We start from the raw sequence: 19,820 nt of genomic DNA, 5'->3' as shown, positions 1-19,820 counted from the left end.
TCGGTTTGGATTATCTATCTGACAACATTAGATACCAACCGATCCTCCTCTGGCACCGTATATGGACCAAAGAGCAATGCCATCTTACCCGGAAGCTTATAACTGATTGCCTGTCACTGACCCACTGGAAAAAGATTCCTTGGTTACTTTATGTTTTTAATTTCCTGAATGATTTGAACTGCCCAATTCTTTTCACTAACCCTCTCTCACTAATGGATATCCCCAGAAAGACCTTGAAGAATCTATGTATCAACCATTTAAGAGACCTTCGCATGTGCTTAGAAATCGGCAAACAATCAAATACTCAGTTAATGGCGATTCAATCCTTCCCTGGCATACAACCTTATCTGTCTTTTTATTTGTCAAACTATGATAGATATGTTTTAACAAGATTTCGCTTTGATTCTTTTTATCGTCTTGTCTCGTTCCCTGAACCCTCAGACTGGACTCGTGAACTAACTAGATGTCCATGTGATGACTGTACTCCTCAGTCTACCTTGCACGTAATTTTATTCTGTAGTTTCTACGAGACCCCGCGTAAACGCTGGTTGGTCCCTCTTCCCCGCCAAACAGGACTGAGAATATGCAGACCTGCTCTCTTGGCACTACAGTTTTTAGACACCCAATTTGTTGCCAAATGTATAGCTTGTTTCTTAAAGGCGTGTCTGAAAATTCGATCTCAATTAGCGCTTCCTGCATTGCAAATTTTTATGTGCACAATTTATATATAACTGCCAACCAGGGTTTCAAGTATAGCCGATTCTCTTTTAAAGATCAATTTAATATTTGCTTATGTATTAGTCATTATTGTACTTATGAAAATTTTTTATAAACTTGTTGCAAATATTTTTCTACAATGTACTTTTATGATTGTAAAATCAATCGAAATAAAGTTTCTTTTGACTTGACTTGACTTGAATTGAATATCATATTGGTTAGTGTTCATTTTTTGAAACTCAATAGCATGCATAAAGGCACCATGTATAAACAAAAAACACATAAGCATACAGAGATAAAATATAAACATGCAACATATAAAATGTTTCCCCTACATGTGCTTGTCTGTTTCCTTTATGAATCATTTGTTCAAAGCCAAGTACACAGGAGGTGAATGAAATCTTCATATGATATAATTGGCTACAGAGAGAAATATTCATTTAAATAAAAAAATAATTCAATCTTATAGACTGTCATCCAAACTTTGAGCCGGCTAGCTTTACAGTTGAAACACGAAACGTAAATATCCATCACCCCAAAGCCAATTGTTCAAACAGTAATGTAGAATGCTTTACATAGATTTACATTTAAACAATCAAGCATGGTAAAATCCTTTCAAAAAAAATTAATAAGGAGCAGGAAGATGACCAAAACCTTTGTGTAGAGAAGGTTTAATAGTACAAGAAGTATGTTTTGTATACTTGAAATTTAAATACTTTGTACATCACTGCTAAAGTGTCTGGTTAACCAGTACTTTAAAAAACTTGTATATTTACATGAAATATGTATTGGTGCATGGAAGAAACATAACTTTCTCAAAGTTGTATGGGTTCACACATTTATATTATCTAACACCCATGAGGCCACCAACAAAATATTACTAGTAGATAACTCTATATGTTCCAACAAGAAAACAAACATGGTTATATCATTAATGAAAGTGAAATGAGCCAACATTCAGACTCCTTGCATGCAAATATAAGTGCTCCCTTACAGATGTTGCATCACTGCAGATGGCAATTCGCATCAGATTCCGCTAAAGTAATGGAGTTGATGAACATGAAGTGCTGCCACCTTAATATAATTGTTTGAATTTTTTTATGGTGTGTTGAGTATTAAGTATGAGGTAATGAGTCATGAGTAGATCTAAAGATATGCAATAGTGTCAAATCTAGTATGCTCTTCAGTTCAGAAATGAACCCTATCATTATAAATGAAGTGATATTATTAACAAATCCACTCAGTATCAGTCCATGATGGTCAGTGGTAGAGATCGTTAAAAAAATACGTCCAGGATTCTACAGGCCTCTACCACACAGCAACACTACAGTGTATCAGTTTGCAATTAGGAAAAGAGCAAACAAACTACAGCTTCATCTAACGAATAGCCAGAAGAAAATTGTTTTTCCTAAAGGCCACTGCATTACAGCAGAATTTTGTAAAACAAGACTGTATTCAGGACTGACTATAATACCTGGATCAGGACTGACTATAAAGATGAAACCAATAAACAATATCCTGTAATTCTTACAAGACTGACTGTAGCCCAGTATGCATCATATTTAAGTATGTAATGGAAGGTGCATGGTATCAGTGTGTCAGGCTATAGTTTGTAAGTTAGTGCTAAGCTTGGCAGAGTGTAGGATATTCACAAAACTGGGTCATGTTTGCTGGGGAGCTTTGTAAAAAGGTTGAGAGAGAGGTACATTAACTAATACCCTGAAACAACACTAAGCTTATGTGGCTTTATAATGATATGTCTGAATTACTCTCAAGTCATGCAAGGTACTGAAACATAAATTTAACACATGGTACATTTGCTTTCATAGGTTCCTGGACCTGCAGTATACTTGAATGGCTGCTTGCAATACAAAGTAAACATAAACTATATTTGTTAGCACCAATGATTCACAGCACCACATGCATTTCCATGGTTTCTATTTGTACAGAAAGTTTGCACGCCGTTCTTTAATGTGAGCAAACTTTTCAATCGTTCTCTTGTTAAAATCTGGAATCTGATTTATTAGTTCTTTTTCCATTGACAGCATGGCCAATGCATTAAGTCGAGCTTGGGTCATTGTGTTCCTTAAAAATGTTTTTATCCTTTTCAGTGTGGAAAAGCATCTTTCAGCCTCAGATGTTGTCATAGGTGTCGTAATGACAATTCTCATTAATTTAAGAGTCTCACAAAAAGAAGTATGCAAGTTGTTTTGACATAAGAATATATATATAAAGCCATGGCACCACCTGTAGCTTGCTGAAAGTCCTGTCTTCCATACAGGATTGATAGTTCAGTGCGCAATCATGACTTATTTAGCATTGGATATGCTTCCACTGTTTCATTGAGAGCTGCAGTAGGAAAACATTTGCTATGTTTTTTAAACAGGCCACTATGCAGTAGTGTTGCACTGACTAGATGCCTTGTAAATGCAAAGCGCTCCTTGGCATGCACCACAATAATGTTGCATACTTCCTTTCCTTCCTGAATCAAGGTGTTTATCTGCAGTTTGCGGTTTGTAAATCGAGAATCATCTGGCAATTCAGAGTCCAAATTATCAATGGATTCTCGTACTTTGTTGATGCTGATCATAAAGGCTGGAGTGTATTTTTGGGCAGATTCAGTATCAATGTCTTGTTTTAGTAATTGCTCAAACAACACATTGACTTGTGGCAATATATCGTGGAACAAATAAAGAAAAAAAAGAAACTCCCTGTCTTCCAGAGTCCTGGTAAAGCCCTTAGCTTCACACACAGAAGTGGAATCAAATGTGCGGTCTCTGTAATAGATTTCATGCATTCATTCTAAAAGGTCACCCCTGTGTTCGTGAATTATATTGACAGCTCGGATGTTGAAGTTCCAGTGAGTTGCAGACCCTCTTGGTATTCTTTTTGCCACTATCTGTTCAAGCACTTCAGTCCGTTTTGGCGAACAGGAAAACAAAGCAGTGATACCACCCAACTCTTTAAAGAAAATTCTGCATCTGGATATTTTTGAAGCAGCCTGTTCCATGATTTAGTTGGTGGGCATAGCAATGGACATAGTTTGCATTTGGATAGATGTCTCTGATCTTTTTCTGTACCCCACCAGAGGCACCACGCATGACACTGGCACCATCATAGCTCTGAGCAATTAGCTTCTCTTTACCACTGTGCTCTGGGAAAATATGTTCAAGTTCATTAAGAATAGATGCTGAAATTGTATCTGCAGTTGAATCTTTAAGATTCGAAAGGCACCAAAATCTTTGTACTACCTTGGAATTGCCATCAATGTAGCAGAAAAGAAGTACTGACTGCGTCTTGGTAGAGACATCAGTTGTATCATCGGCCTGGATAGCTACGTAACCAGTGCTTCTTATTTGCTGTACAATAGTTTCTTTTGTTACCTCCAGCATACAGTCAAGCAACTCATTCTGGATTGTCTTGGAAGTGCCTTTAAATACAGTTGCACTTTTTAAGTGTGCTTCCATTGCACTGTCTATACTGGACACAAAATCAACCAGCCCTTTGAAGACGCCAGGATTTCGGGAATGTTCAGTTTCATCGTGGCCGCGCAATGCCAATTCAAAAGCTCCACAATATTTTACACAGTCAACCAGTTTGGATAATATATAACGGTTCTTATCAACCTCCTCATTGTGTTTGATTACCCTCTTGCGGTAGGCTTCATTTAACTGTAGTGCAATATTTGATTTTCTAAACAAAGACAACTTTAATACATTGGTCAAGTGGACTTCACTGGAATCATGCCTCTTTATTTTTTCTGCCAGATGTTTAAGGTCAGTAACTCCTATTTTAGTCCAGCTAACTTCACCCAAAAGAGCAAGCAGGGGAAACAGTACAAGGCATTCTTAGAAGAGCTGGCAGTTAACCACTCCATTTTATCAAACCAGCTCTGTGTAAATCTACGTGTGTAACCCTGTGTGTAACCCTGTGTGTAACCCTGTGTGTAACCCTGTTCAATGTTTATTTCAGGTTTATCAGGTCGAAGTCCTTTCACCCGAAGTTTATCTTCGTGTGTCATTCCCAAAAATGGTTTTGTGAGTAAACTGTCAACTGTGTTCATTTTGACAAACAATAAAATGAACAGTTCAAAGAAAGTCTAAACTAGATTATAGATGTATCACCTAACAGAGGTCACCCACTTTCCTTGTGCTTATCAAACTATCTCTTGATTTCCTATTGGTGCCTGTTGAAAACCTTTCTGCCGGTTTCCTCTCTGCTGCCTGTAGTTTCTTTGATAAACTATTTGTTGATTTCCTCCCTGGTGCTTGCCGTACTATCTGTTGATTTCCTCCCTGGTGCTTGTCAAGCTATCTGTTGATTTTCTCTGGTGCCTGTTGAAAAGATTTCTGCTGGTTTCCTCTCTGCTGCCTGTAGTTTCTTTGATAAACTATCTGTTGATTTCCTCTGCCTGGTGCTTGTCGAACTATCTGTTGATTTCCTCCCTGGTGCTTGTCAAACTATCTGTTGATTTCCTCTGGTGCCTGTTGAAAAGCTTTCTGATGGTTTCCTCTCTGCTGCCTGTAGTTTCTTTGATAAACTATCTGTTGATTTCCTCTGCCTGGTGCTTGTCGTACTATCTGTTGATTTCCTCCCTGGTGCTTGTCAAACTATCTGTTGATTTTCTCTGGTGCCTGTTGAAAAGCTTTCTGCTGGTTTCCTCTCTGCTGCCTGTAGTTTCTTTGATAAACTATCTGTTGATTTCCTCTGCCTGGTGCTTGTCGAACTATCTGTTGATTTCCTCCCTGGTGCTTGTCAAACTATCTGTTGATTTTCTCTGGTGCCTGTTGAAAAGCTTTCTGCTGGTTTCCTCTCTGCTGCCTGTAGTTTCTTTGATAAACTATCTGTTGATTTCCTCTGCCTGGTGCTTGTCGAGCTATCTGTTGATTTCCTCCCTGGTGCTTGTCAAACTATCAGTTGATTTTCTCTGGTGCTTGTTGAAAAGCTTTCTGCTGGTTTACTCTCCGCTGCCTGTTAAACTATCTGCTGATTTCCTCCCTGGTGCCTGTGAAAAGGTAAAAAGGACGTAAGCTTTGAGAATAGTGTCCACTGGATACACAGCAGAAACCACTGAACAGCTTGAACAATTTGAAAGCAGCTGTTAATTTCACATTTGCATCAAAACCAGATGCCCCAACGCCACAGGGACTGCGGTGTGTAGGTTTCTCAGTAATATAGTGTGAAATGCATTCTTATAGGTTTCATGTACATTGACGTTGGGGGTCTGTGGTGGAAGCATATGAAATAATATAGGCAGTCACGGAGTAGTGCTCTGTGGCACTTCTCCTGAGACATGGTGGACCTGCACCACCATTGAAACCTATAGTCCTGTATATACTCAGAGGGTGAAAAAAACAGTTGAAAACAGGAATATCCTGGGGGCGCCCGCATGCTTAATGCACCTTGCATGAGGTCTCTTTTGGTTTCATTCTCTCGTCCACTTATGGAAATCTGTAACACCGCATTTCAAACTGGGCACTATCCAGCTTCTTGGAAGAAGGCAGTGATCAAACCTCTTTTGAAAAAACCCTCCCTGGACCCTACAGCTCTGGCCAGCTATAGACCTATTGCGTGTCTCCCTTTTCCTGCCAAAATATGCGAATCTCTGATGAATAAACAACTCTTAGAGTTTGTCGATACTCACCAACTGCTCGATGAAACGCAGTTTGGCTTCAGGAAAGGGCATGGAACCGAGACCGCTTTAATAAAGGCCTCAGATGAGATCAGGGCCATAATGGACCAGGGAGGTGTGGCCGTCCTGATCCTTTTGGACCTGTCCGCAGCCTTTGACACGGTCGACCATGTTATTCTGGTCGACCGTGTCACAGCCCTGAGGATAAACGGCATGGCTAGAGATCTTATTTCATCTTTTCTGGCCAACCGTACCCAGACAGTGAAGTTGGGTAATTTCTATTCTTCTGTCTCTGCACTCCGATGTGGAGTCCCACAGGGCTCCTCGCTAAGTCCAATGCTATTCAATATCTATGTAGCGGACTTAGCGAGGGTAATAAAAGCCCATGGGTTGCGACTTACATCTTACGCAGACACGCCAAACGGTCTTTTTTCACGTTTTGGCATGCAACAACAATTCGCATATTAAGGAATCACAAAAATTTGCAATTTCTTATTTTGCTTTAGCATTTAAGGAATCGCAATTTTGCGATTCCTTAAATGCTATGTATGTAGCATTTTGGAATTGCGAATTTAGGTTAAGAAATCGCAAATTACCACCAACTTGTAGTTGGTGGTAATTTGCGACTTCTTTTAAAAATGCACAATTTGGCATTTGTGAAGGTGGCATGAGGCGCACATACATGCCCATCAGCATGCTTCCAGAAATCCAACGTATGTACGTTTAGACAGAGACCGTCCAACTCTTTCAACAGGAACTGCAATGAGGCACAAGCACAACACCTTAAATAACGTCAAGCTCATCTATCTAATCTTTTAATACACCCAGCACATGCCCTGTCACTTGTATTTTGGAGATTAGTGGGCCTTTTCTGAGCGCAGTTTAGTTGGAATGAAGAGATGCTACTGTAACTGACAATCACAGCATCTAGGATAAAGTTAACCCTACAGCAATATACTCAGCCACATTAATTACAACTCAGACTGCGGCAACAAGGCCCGAAGAGAGGCCTGGGCTGTCAGATGCATTAACGCTTACACGTACCCAGTACCTCACAAACCAGATCCAAAACAGGTTATTAGAAAGCTTTTACAACGTGTCAGAGAATTATTCAGCACCAGCCGAGGTGGTGGTTTTTCAGGCGCCTTATTAAAAATGCTTTCCTTTTAACAGTGTATAAAATCAAATATGTATTATATTCCTCACGTTTCCCTACATTTCTACTAAATAATAATAATTAAGAACAAGCAATGGCATAGCCAAGAGGTCTCACCTTTGGGACCATATAAGTGTTTAGCCATGCAACAGTTGATGTTGTTGCACCAGGGATATTGTGCTGGATAACTAAACAGTTATAAAGTCCCAAAGGTGAGACCTATTGGCTATGCCAATGCTTGTGTGTAATGTCTTTGTTGTTGTTTATATACATAAACAGCAAACACATTCATGTTGCACTATAAGCATACCCAGAAGCATATACAGACAAAATGTAGAGAGATATGCAGTGAGACAATACACAAAAGGCAACATGCAAACACAGGTGGTTGTCAATGGATGCGCTGATGGCTGTTAAGGGAAATACATAGTTAAAGAGACTGTTGGATGACTGTATGTGCATATTATGGTGGATCGGTGTTAATCACATAAGTAGCTTGATGCACATGCGAACATATGGGTGAACAGCCGGGTGTTAGAGGATGGATCAATGCGCAGATAAGAGTGGATGGATACGTGCTTGGTTGAAGGTGGTTCAGGGATGAATAGGTATGGGTGGATATACAACTTTACGCAGATCCATGTGGATAACTGAGCAGGATAAGTGTGCGTTCAAGGGTGGTTGGGCCAAAGATTAAGTGAGTTCATAGCTGGGGACATGGGTAAGGGTAGGATGTGTGGATGTAATTGCATAGGTGAATGGAGGAATGCATAAGAGTGGGAGTGGATGCCTCCAACAACATTTAAATTAAATGAGTCATGGTTTGCTCGTGACATTCTAAACATTAAAAACATTGGGACCAATAGAGGATTAGTGTTGAATTAGTATAGTGAAACATGCAAGTACATTTTAAGTAGTGGATAGGTTAGTCAGTTATTTGGATTTGGAATGATAGCACGCAGAAGGGTAGAGGAGAAAAAAGGTTTGTATTTACAGCACAGGTTCACAAAATGGGAACTCTCTTAAAATCATGTAAGTGTGCAATAAGTGGTCTTAAAACAGGCACAAAAACGAAATAGCAATTGATTCATAAAATATAGTAGCATGCCTTAGGGAACATGTGTGGATTTGCATTTTAATAGTACATAAGCTTGTATGCAAGTGAACATACTTTTTCAGTATAATAAAAGAGCTTTCCTTGCCTACTCAAACTGTGACCCCATAAGCATAACCACTGTACTAGGACCAGTTTAGTCAGATCCCCTATGTCAGCTTATTAACCCCTTAAGTGCTGATGACGGAACCGCTCCGTCATCAGCTGCGGTGGCGCTGTGCTGATGACGGAGCGGTTCCGTCATGGCCCGCCTGCCGCTCATGCGCGGCGCGAATTCCGCGCCTGCACTGAGCGTTCTATTGAGCGGGCGAAGCCATGACGGAACGGCTCCGTCATAAGCACAGCGCAACCGACGCTGCGGTTCCGTCACCAGCATGCGCCCGCCGCTCTTCAGCCCCGCCCCCTTAGCACTGCGGCAGAATAGCCGCCGCAGTAAAGGGGTTAATATCTGAAGTGTAGGGTGCAAATATTGAATTAATCTCAGCCAAATGTAACTACCCAGGGACGAATTCTAGTCTATTGCTTACTGTTCCAATATACACAGCAAGCCCCCTATGCAGGCCACACCACAAAAGGGACCACTAAAACAACGAGGCCTACTATGTTTTTCTGTGGTGTGCATATGCTCTCCACTCGTTTTTTGGTGCCCTTCTGCCCTCTGTTACACTCGTTTTTGTGCCCTTCTGCCCTCTGTTCCACTCGTTTTTTTGTGCCTTTCTGCCCTCTGTTCCACTCGTGTTTTGTCCCTTTCTGCCCTCTCTTCCACTTCGTTTTCCCCTCGTTTTTTTGTGCCCCTCTGCCCTCTGTTACATTCGTTTTTAGGTCTCATGGTGTGAATAATAACAGCTGTGAGCCCGTGCCTAAGGTGCATCATCAGAGATGTGTGAATAATAACTGCGTCAGCCCCGTGCGTGAGGTGCATCATCAGAGCTGTGTGAATAATAACAGCTGTGAGCCCGTGCCTAAGGTACATCATCAGAGATGTGTGAATAATAACTGCATCAGCCCTGTGCGTGAGGTGCATCATCAGAGCTGTGTGAATAATACCAGCTGTGAGCCCGTGCCGGAGGTGCATCAGCAGAGCTGTGTGAATAATAACAGCTGTGAGCCCATGCCTAAGGTGCATCAGAGCGGTGTAAATAATAACTGCGTCAGCCCCGTGCGTGAGGTGCATCATCAGAGCTGTGTGAATAATAACAGCTGTGAGCCCGTACCTAAGGTGCATCATCAGAGCTGTGTGAATAATAACAGCTGTGAGCCCGTGCCTAAGGTGCATCAGAGAACCCACACAAACAAGTATATCTTCTAATGAGGGGAAAAGACTTGGTGGTTTGATCCCTTGCATCCCTGATGAGCTGTCAGTTTAATAACCAGACAATCTCAACGTCACAATTAATTTATAACTGCTCTCAGCCTATGGTTAAGAACCCAAGCATCATCAAAGCAAATAAGCAGGCAGGAAATCCAAATGATTTGGTTTGTATTTCAAAATATTTGCCTCCACATGTTTTACTCTATTCCAGAAGACGACCACCAGCAAATATCTGAACCATAAAATAACAGAATGGGAACAAAAGTTCATGGTTTACTCAGTTGGCATCACCTCTTATAATATTATTTGGGTAAGAAGGCAATTGGTTCTATTTGATTTAACTGAGCCACTGTGAAAATTATAAATTATATGTATACAAGGAAATGTGGTCTACTGAACCCTTGGCACTCAAGAGTTTTCTTGTCCAAAAGAAATGAGTTATTTGTGATCGAAGCAACTGCATCTTTGTCATCTTAGTGGCAAAAGATATTAATCCATAGGGACAAATCATTAAAATGATCAATGCGGCTGTGCTGTTTGTTAGAATATAATTGCATGAGTTATGCCTTTTTAATTAAAAAAAATTGATTAGGGCTGTTCTGTGCACATACTTAAAAGACAATATTTTTGTGGACCCCCGTCTCTCACACAGCATGGGGCACCAGGGGTCTGAACTGGAGCACAAGCCCAGCAGGGGGGGGGGAGTCCGAGATCTGCCTGCGTGTCTTTGTTGCTCTTACTGTAGGTAGGCCGGCATGCCCCTATGAGGGATATAGAGGATGGCTTTGGAGCGATCACCTTGCAAGGGTCACAATCCCTGAGCTGTGTCTCTTGCTCTCTGTTTAGGGGAATTTATGTGCCCGTCTGTGTTGCTTATCTCTCAATCTGTTTGTATATAGTGCTTATCCACGCTTGTCTCGACATTAGCAGTGAGAAAACCAACAAATGAATGAGGAGATTCAAACTAAGGGCCTGGCTGGCTCTAGGAGCCTGTGCACGAGTCATGACTAAGATCGCCTGGCAAACCATGTAGCAAAAATAACAATACCATAAGGTGTCTTCAAATTTCCAAAAATATATGCAGAAGCGTGTGATCTTATAGCGGACTATGCACTTGGTGGCATTTATTAAAAAGTAACGTTTTTGATCTTTGAAACATTCCTGCACCCTCCCCGCCATTACGATAACGCCATTAAGTGAATTAAGAGGCAAGTCGGTTGTCCTCTCTACACTATGTCTTCTTTATTCCTTATTATAGATGGAGCAACGCAATACAAACAACTACATTAAACACAAAATAAGTTTTTAAACAGCGCACATCGCCAACTCGTGTATTTCAGGGCGCTCTGATGAGCAACAAGGAGGCACCGTGAAATAAGATATCCAACCATGAAATAAGATATCGCACTACTAGGCCCGACTCCAGAGACCTGAAGAGTTTGCACTGCAGCATGATGACAAGGGGAGGAGAGCGGCATCTTAGAAAACAATGTCGGTCTTAGACTGTGACATTCCTTTGCAGTGCAATTTATCACGTTTCAATCAATTAGGATTCGTAACGGTAATAAAATAAAAACTGCCCGCCTGTGGGGCCCTACCTGCCCGAGTTGAGTTCACACACGTCTCTTCTACTTCGGTGACCCGGTCCGGACAGCAACCTGGCAGCCTGCAACCAAAATGGATGGACTAGGCTGCTGCTGTAGGGCACGACCGGTCCGATTTCTTCAGAGGCTCCGACCTTGACCTCGGCTAGTCTCCACCGCTCCTCTAATGCAGGGAAAGACAGTCCATCTGCAAAATGGCTGCTACTCTCCTCCAACAGCAATCATGGGCGGGAAGAACTAGTCAGAGTCTGCGCAGAGGGTCCCTATCCCAACTCGTCACAGGGTGGGTCTCAACACGCCCTGTGACGAGTTGGGAGGGGGTGGGGTGACACAAAAGCAAGCTCTCCTCCACTCTCTGATTGACGTGGAGACGTTAGCAATCCCGGGCTTGTGTAAAAAACGACCGGGGATAACTTAATCTCCACGCCATCAGGGGGTGGAGACTGGGCATCCAGGCTATGTCTTTGCCTACCTGATGACATCACAGCCTTCAGGGCTGTGAGGTTCTCAGCTGGCAAAGACATAGCAGGTGGTGCAGCGCTGCGGTATTGGCAGTGGGAGGCAGCAGACAGTGCCCCGTGTTCTTTGCGATGTGTTCTTTGCGTTTTTTTGGGTTTATTTACAAATAAAAAAGAAACGTACTGGTGATCTTTATTTTTAAAATCCACTGAAACGTGATAAATTACCTGGGGCTAAATTACCTGGGGCGGAGCCCCGACGCCCACAAAGAGAAACCGCCACTGTGCTTGAGGTCCTTTTGCGACTTCTGTGCATTCGGCCTGTTGGTCCTCATGAAGGTCTTCTCCTGCCGGAACCTCGTCAGTAAAAAATTATCATATATACTTTTAAGCCCTAGGAGATATGGCTCGGTGGTAGGCAAAGTTTTCAGTGCAATGTACATTTGTACACTGGGCATACACAGCTCTTTTCCCTCTCTGGCTGACTCTAAATTACTGGAGGAATCCGATACGTGAGACATTATCAAGAGAAAGACAATCCTGTAGGATGTCTTTACTAAGTGTGTTCTCTTGTTTAGCCCAGATCTTGAGCCACAATGCCAGGGGACGGAAGGCCAGTTTATCTGAAAGGAAAGACATCCCCAGTTCTTCATGGACAACATAGGATGGAATACATTGCGGGACAGAAAAGACCCTTCGCAAGAAAGAGTTTTCTGTGCTCTACACGGTCCCAAGCTCGATGTGGCCTCATATCTCACTCCTGTAACTAACCTTTGAAATACATTTTGCTTGGTAGACCTTCAAGAGGGCCCCTATTGGCTTCCCTCCTACTCTGCTGCTAAACTAAAGACAGCTGCAGAAGCTTTCACTAGGTCCCCTCTCTTCCGATTAAGCAAGGGGCACCAGCTCAAGGAATCGTCAAACACTACTCCCAAGTAGGAGAAAACATTAGCCTTAGGAATTGACGAGCATCCTAATTTAAAAATGCACTGCTTTGACCTTGCCTTACTGGGGCCCACTGGCATGGTGTATTATTTGGAGTGGCTTACGAATAGATCCAGGTCCTCCATAAATGAGGTGAAAATGTTAAGGAGAAGTTGTAAACCTCTTGCTGTCCTCGCCAGGAGGACTGCGTCGTCTGCATATAGGAGGACCGGCAGGCTACCCTTGCCTACCTGGGGACAGTAGGCTTTTGTTGCAAGAGGGCCTTCTCTAGAGAGTTGATATATAGATTAAAAAGAAAGGGTGCTAGGATACACCCCTGACACACACCCCTCTTGATGTTGAACTAGCGGGACACTTTCAAATCCTTTGTGTAACGGTCGACCGCCCTAGAGTCTCGATGAAGATCCCTCAAGAAACAGATAATGTTGTTGTCAATGCTGATGGATGACATCAGCTGCCATAGATTGGACCTGTTCACACAGTCGAATGCTGAGGACAGGTCTATAAAGGCTAAATATATGGGGCAGGCACGAGCCACTGTGTACTTGTTCAGGACGAGATCTAAATTTAAACACTGCTCCACAGTGGAACTACCAGGGCAGAAGCCGTATTGGATCTCAGCTCGAAAATTACTTTCCTCAGCCAAAGATTCAAGTCTGTCAAGAATCATGCATCCCACCACCTTCATCACGGAGTCTAGGAGGGAGATGGGCCTGTAGCAATAGGTGCTGTCCAATCACCCTTTTTAAATACTGGCACTATATTTGATAAAGCCCAAGAACCTGGGTGGACAACCCGAACTGAAGCATTGATTACAGCTGTAAGAATGGGCGCCCAGGTCTCTACGTTGGCAATGTAGAGGTCAGGCGAATCCCGTCTGACACGGGGCCTTACTTTTAGACAGTCCCAATATACCAGCTCTCACCTCTTGAATCTGGTGACGAGATCTGCCTTGCCTACCACCCTTTCCCGCCCCTCAATTGGCATAGTATAGTGCTGAAAGATATCTTCAAAGTGCCCAATTGTCCTCCATAATGTGGGCATCCAATAGATGAACATTTTCTTTTGATATAAATTGACTATTGATAATGGCCCAGAATTTAGAGCTGTTACGCAATTTACTTTCTTCCACTTAATCATTCCAGGCCTCCTCCTTCAGGGTGGACTTACGGGTTGCTACCGCAGCCTTGTATGCTCTACGAAGACATTTAACTGCCACCAAATCTTGGGGCTTAACACTCAAGGCCTGTCACAAATTCCTGGGAACCTGGGAACACATAGAGTCAAACCATCTTGGACCTACTGACTCACGGCCCCCACCGAGTCCTAAAGTAACCTTCGTATAACAATGGACATATTTCCAAATGTCAAGATGTCCAAGACAGATGGCAAACTCCCTACAACACTGATTTGCAAGGGACTCATGAAGTGATTCTGGGGCAATACACCCCCATTTTAAGTTCCTCCCCGTCTCCACCACTCTGAGAGGGACACGTTCCCCCGCCCACCTTGGTGTGTCCTTGTACTCGGGCCATCCTGTTGCAACACAAATGGTCTTATGATCGCTACATTCACTTATCTGGACAGAAAAGTCAGTGACCAAGGAAAAGAAAGGGGTAGATACAAAGGTAAAATCTATAAAGGTTTCACACCCTTTCCCAATGAAGGTATGTATGTATGTATGTAGGCATACTTATATAGCACGACTGTCACCCAAAGGGCATCCTGGCGCTTTGACCACAGAACATTCCTACCGATGTCAATTACACTGCCTTCGGAAAAAGGTAGGTTTTAAGGTCCTTTCTAAAAGACAGGAGATCCTGCTTGCACCTTAGGGCCAGAGGTAGAGAGTTCCAAAGCTTGGCGGCCGTGAAGCTGAATGAGCGGCCGTCCATCCTCACCTTTTTTATCTTAGGAACAGTCACCAAGAAGGCCGAGGAGGATCTCAAAAGTCTGGCAGCAGAGTACCAGGAAAAAAGACCTCGCAATACCACTAGACCCAGCCCAGGCAAGGCTCTAAAGACCAAGCAAGCTGATTTAAAACAGATCCGTTTTTGCACCGGTAACCAGTGTAGGTCCGAAAGGGCAAGAGAGGACGAAGCAGACCATGGCCGCGAGAGCGCCAGTTTAGCTGCCATATTCTGTACCCGCTGTAGCTTCATAATTAGAGTACTGGGGGCTCCCAGAAGCAGTGCGTTGAGTAGTCTAACCTACTGAGGATGATACTCCGCACTGCTTCCGTCCTCGCTGAATGAGGAAGTAGTGGCAGAATCTTCCGCAACATGCGTAACAGCAGCATGCAGGTCGCCGTGGTTTTGTTAACGAAGGCGTCCAGCTGGAGACTAGGCCCGAGCAGGACACCTAGGTTACGGACTGAGTCTGCCGCTGCGACTGTGCCTAAGGTAAAAGAAGGCAAAAGTCCCTCTGGCAGAAGGCGAGGCGTACGATCTACCGAACAGTAGAGAACTTCAGTTTTTGCCCCCTTAAACTGTAACGAGTTCTGACGCAACCAATCCGCAGCTGCCGACATGCATTAGTGAAAGGATTCCAGGGAGACCGCATCCCTGCCCTCGATGGAAAAAATAAGCTGAGTGTCATCGGCATAATTGAAGACAGACATGCCGAATGACTTAATCAGACTTATTAGAGGGCGAAGGTATAAGTTGAAAAGGTGGGAGTGATATTTGTTTTCCTCGGGGACAGCTTGTTCATGACTGATGTTAAATCAAATTCAAATTCAAGCAGGATTGAGTTAAGCTCAATACCCTGTGGGGTATGTTCCATGTGCAGGCCTGCTTGTCGTGTGCAACCCATGGCTTCTACACCTCCTTGTCTGATGTCCCCACACATATGGATGTTAAAATCCCCTGTTAAGAAAATGTAATGCCAACTCTGACCTTTCAAAATGCTACCCCTTAGTACTGACCCCAGCTGCATTATATTACACTCGTCCTTGTGTGTAACTACCGCGTTATAGAAATTTACCAAAAGGAGCTTGCTCTTGCAACTAACCAACAACATCACGTGTACATTGGGGCATAGAGTGAGGTGATGGAGATGCCAAGAACAGCTAATAAGACAAAGGTAGCTAGCCCCCCATAGCTATCCCTGATATAAACGGGATTGCTGGGACGAGGAGGGTTTTATAGCCATCCAGGTGATAGTTATTTTCAGTGGCCCAAGTTTCCTGCAGGCTTATCACATCAAAACTTTTCACAAGGGCCAACCATCCCAGATTGTCATTCTTACTTGCCAACCCTGCGATGTTCCAAGAAAGGATCTTACACCCTCCGTTCCTACTCATTACCTGTTGTGGGGGCGGGACATTTCCCCCTGGAACAAGTACCAAGGGGCCCAAGGGACCCACACAGCGTCAATCGCAATCTTCCAGCGAGCTTAAGGGAGCAAACCTATTTGCAGTGTTTACCCCTGTGATCCCCTCAGTACGGCCCCTGTGGCACCCATCAAAGAGCCGCTCACGTTGAGGCCCCGAATGGAAATTTCTGGGTCGATAAAAGAAACTCACTGGGAGTGCCAGTATTGCTGAGTTCCAACACCTATAATCAGACTGCACAACTGTACTTAAGATGTGAGTTACAATGATTGAATTATTAAAATTAACAATAATACATTCTCACTGCCAAGATTTCTTGGCACTACCAACCACTTTTGTCCGGGGCACCATAAGAATCTGATTTTCCACCCTAGGGCCAAGGACAATGTCGGATTTCAGCCGATGCACCACCTTATGCTTCAGCTGGAAAAAGTCTTCTTTAATACCAGGATCAAGACGCAGTACATTAGCTAACACCACAACAAGTGGGGTAGACTTGGGAGGGAGGTGAACATAGCCCACACTATGGGAACGGTAATCTGGATCCCCAGGGGGCATGATATCAGACCCATCTCGTCTATCATCAGGACATTACAAACTGCCTACTTTAACCCTCTCAGGTTGGCGGAACTGAGAGGTGGCTGAGTTCAAGATGTTATCCCCCCTTTGAGTTGTTGAATTGTCCTGAAGGTCAGTCTGGGTCTTGGTTGATGCCGTTGTAACTGCTGCTAAAATATTTAGCTGCTGTATGGCGATAGGTACCACTCTGGCTCCCGTACACTACCATTGGGACTAGAGATAGCAGTCGAGGTTGTCGGCTTTGTGGGAGGAAGACTTGTAGTAAGAGGGGCGCGGTCCCTCTGCAAAGAGGTTGTCAATTCAAATAGGTTCTTTTCCAGTGAAGTGTGACTGTGTAGGATGGGATCCAGTTTGGTTTCAAGTGCTGACAGCAAGGCAGCTTGAAGCATATCTAACGAAATTGCATCCAAGTTGGGCACTACTAAGTGTGCTGCTGGGGTTGGCTGAGGACCAGATTTCTTACTGCGTTTACAGGGTCCCTGCACGAAAGGACGCTTCCTCTTTGCGCCTCCTGATCTCAAGCCGAATCCAGAAAACTTGCCCAGTCCTGAACCAGATGCTGGCATATGTGCACCGTGCCGGGTGATGACCGTTGGAGAGAGAGGACAGTACCACCCGCCTGCACTCTACTCTGCACCACTCCCCTTTACACAAGAGCAATGCACTCCATGCCACTGCACTATATGCCACTGCACCCTACGCCTCTCTACTCTGTTCTTCACCACTCTACGCTATACCAATGCACTCTGTCACTTTACATCACACAAGTCTATGCCATTCTACTCCACTCAGCACAACTCCACTCAATGCCACTCCACTCTAAGCATCCAAGATACACTTCTCTCTATGCTACTGCACTCAGTCATATTAACTTTATTTTGCTTCGATGATAAAAGTGCATAGTTCAAAGACATTATAAATACATAAAAAATTCAAAAATATAAATCACATTCCAATAGCAGTAAAAAAATAGTTTTTAAAACTCCAGTCATAACACATCAAATTCCAAAATGCTACCCCAAAACTAAGATCAAAACCAAAGAGACAAAAACCTCAACAAAAGAAACCTTAAAAGGTTGCTCCTAAAGGGTCAGCTATGTCACCCGGAGTATCTATATTGTTTTTAAGTAAGGGAAGCTCAACAACCCCTGGGTTGGGGAGTTCTGCACTTGCATTATCAAACAATATAATTTTTTTAACACTATGAGACTTATATCATTTACAACTCTCCCAGCGATTCAGATCACCATGGCGACGGTTTGATTAAATCATCAAACAATTAAGGTCCTCATAACAAAGATTTCATTCAATCTTCCAACAATTCCTATACACTACAGTAAAAAAGGGAGATGCCCCCTTAATTGAGTTATATAAAGCAGACCTAATTGTAAACCTCATACAGAAAATTGTAAACAATGAATCAGATCATCATTGCCCTATTAGTCATGCCCATAGCGCTTTCTAATGACCATAACCCCCTAATAAAGTTCACAACCGAAGTTCAGATGTCAATAGAGGCCAATGAATACAGGTATCTGAAGCCTACTCTATAGAGACAGGGACATTGTCTTCTCAAAAATCTTGCTCATCTTGTTTTATAAAGTGCCCCTAATAATACAAAGTGTAAAGTGCATTGTTTAGACATATTATCACAAGGACATGGCATGAGCTGGTCCGATCAACCTCCTTGATGTGGAAATGCTGCCAAAAAGTGCACTGTTCCTAACCAAAACCTTGAAGGTAAAATCTATATTGCGAATTGGTACTAAAAACTAAATAAGACTGTAAATAATTAGTTAAAGGACAAGCCATAATAGGATACACATTCTAAAGTGTTCCTACAGCTGTCAGTGATGATTATTAACCCTGCTGGTAAAGGACATTTTATTAATACCTTTGAATTTTGAGGTCATATTCTTAGGGTTTTTAAAAAAGGAAGTCCCGTAAGCCAATCTCAAGAAACATATGTTTCAAATACTGAAACCAAGGAATCTTATCAACAGTAGATACCTCCCTAATGATGTCTCTTGAAAAGGCTAAATTCTCAGATAGCTGTATCTACTCTACACCAATGCACTCTACACCACTGCACTCTACTGCACTTTACTCTGCAACACTGAACTCTCTGCCACTAAACTCTATGCCACTCTACTCTGTGCCACTGCACTCACCGCCAATCTACTCTGCACTATGCACTTTACACCACTCCACTCTGCAACACTCCACTCTAAGCCACTCCACTCTATGCGACTCTCCTCTTCTCTGTATAATGCTAGACCACTGCACTTTACGCCACTCTACTTTGCACCACTCTACGCCACTGCACTCTATGCCACGCTACACCAATCTACTCTACTCTGCACAACTGCACTCTACACCACTGCATTCTATGCCACTGCACTCTATGCCACTCTACTCTGCATCACTCCACTCTTCACCCCTACACTCTATGCCATTGCACTCTTCTATGCACAAATCTAATCTAAGCCACTGCATTATACGATGCTGCATTGTACGCCGCTGAATTCTTTGCTGCTGTATGCTACACCACTGCATTCTGTGCAATACCCTCTACGCAATGCACTCTACACAAATCCACTCTACTCTGCATCACTCTACCCCACTGTATGCCACTGCACTCTACTCTACTCTGCCACTGCACTACACTACTCTACATCAGTGCACGCTACTCTGCACCACTGTACTCCATGCCACTGCACTCTATGCCACTCTACTCTATGCCTATACACTCTACACCAATGCACCCAAAGCCACTCTATACCACTGCACTCAAAGACACTACTCTGCAACACTGCACTTTATGCCACGGAACTCTACCCCACTCTACTCTGCACTATTTCATTCTATGCCAATGCACTGCCACTGCAGTGTACTCCACCCTACTCTGCAGCACTCCACTCTATGACACTGCACTCTGCAGCACTCCCATCTATGGCACTGCACTCTAT

Source organism: Lissotriton vulgaris, chromosome 5 (genome assembly GCF_964263255.1).
Source record: "Lissotriton vulgaris chromosome 5, aLisVul1.2, whole genome shotgun sequence".
NCBI classification, from domain to species: Eukaryota; Metazoa; Chordata; class Amphibia; order Caudata; family Salamandridae; genus Lissotriton; species Lissotriton vulgaris.
Note: the sequence above shows the minus strand (reverse complement) of the source record.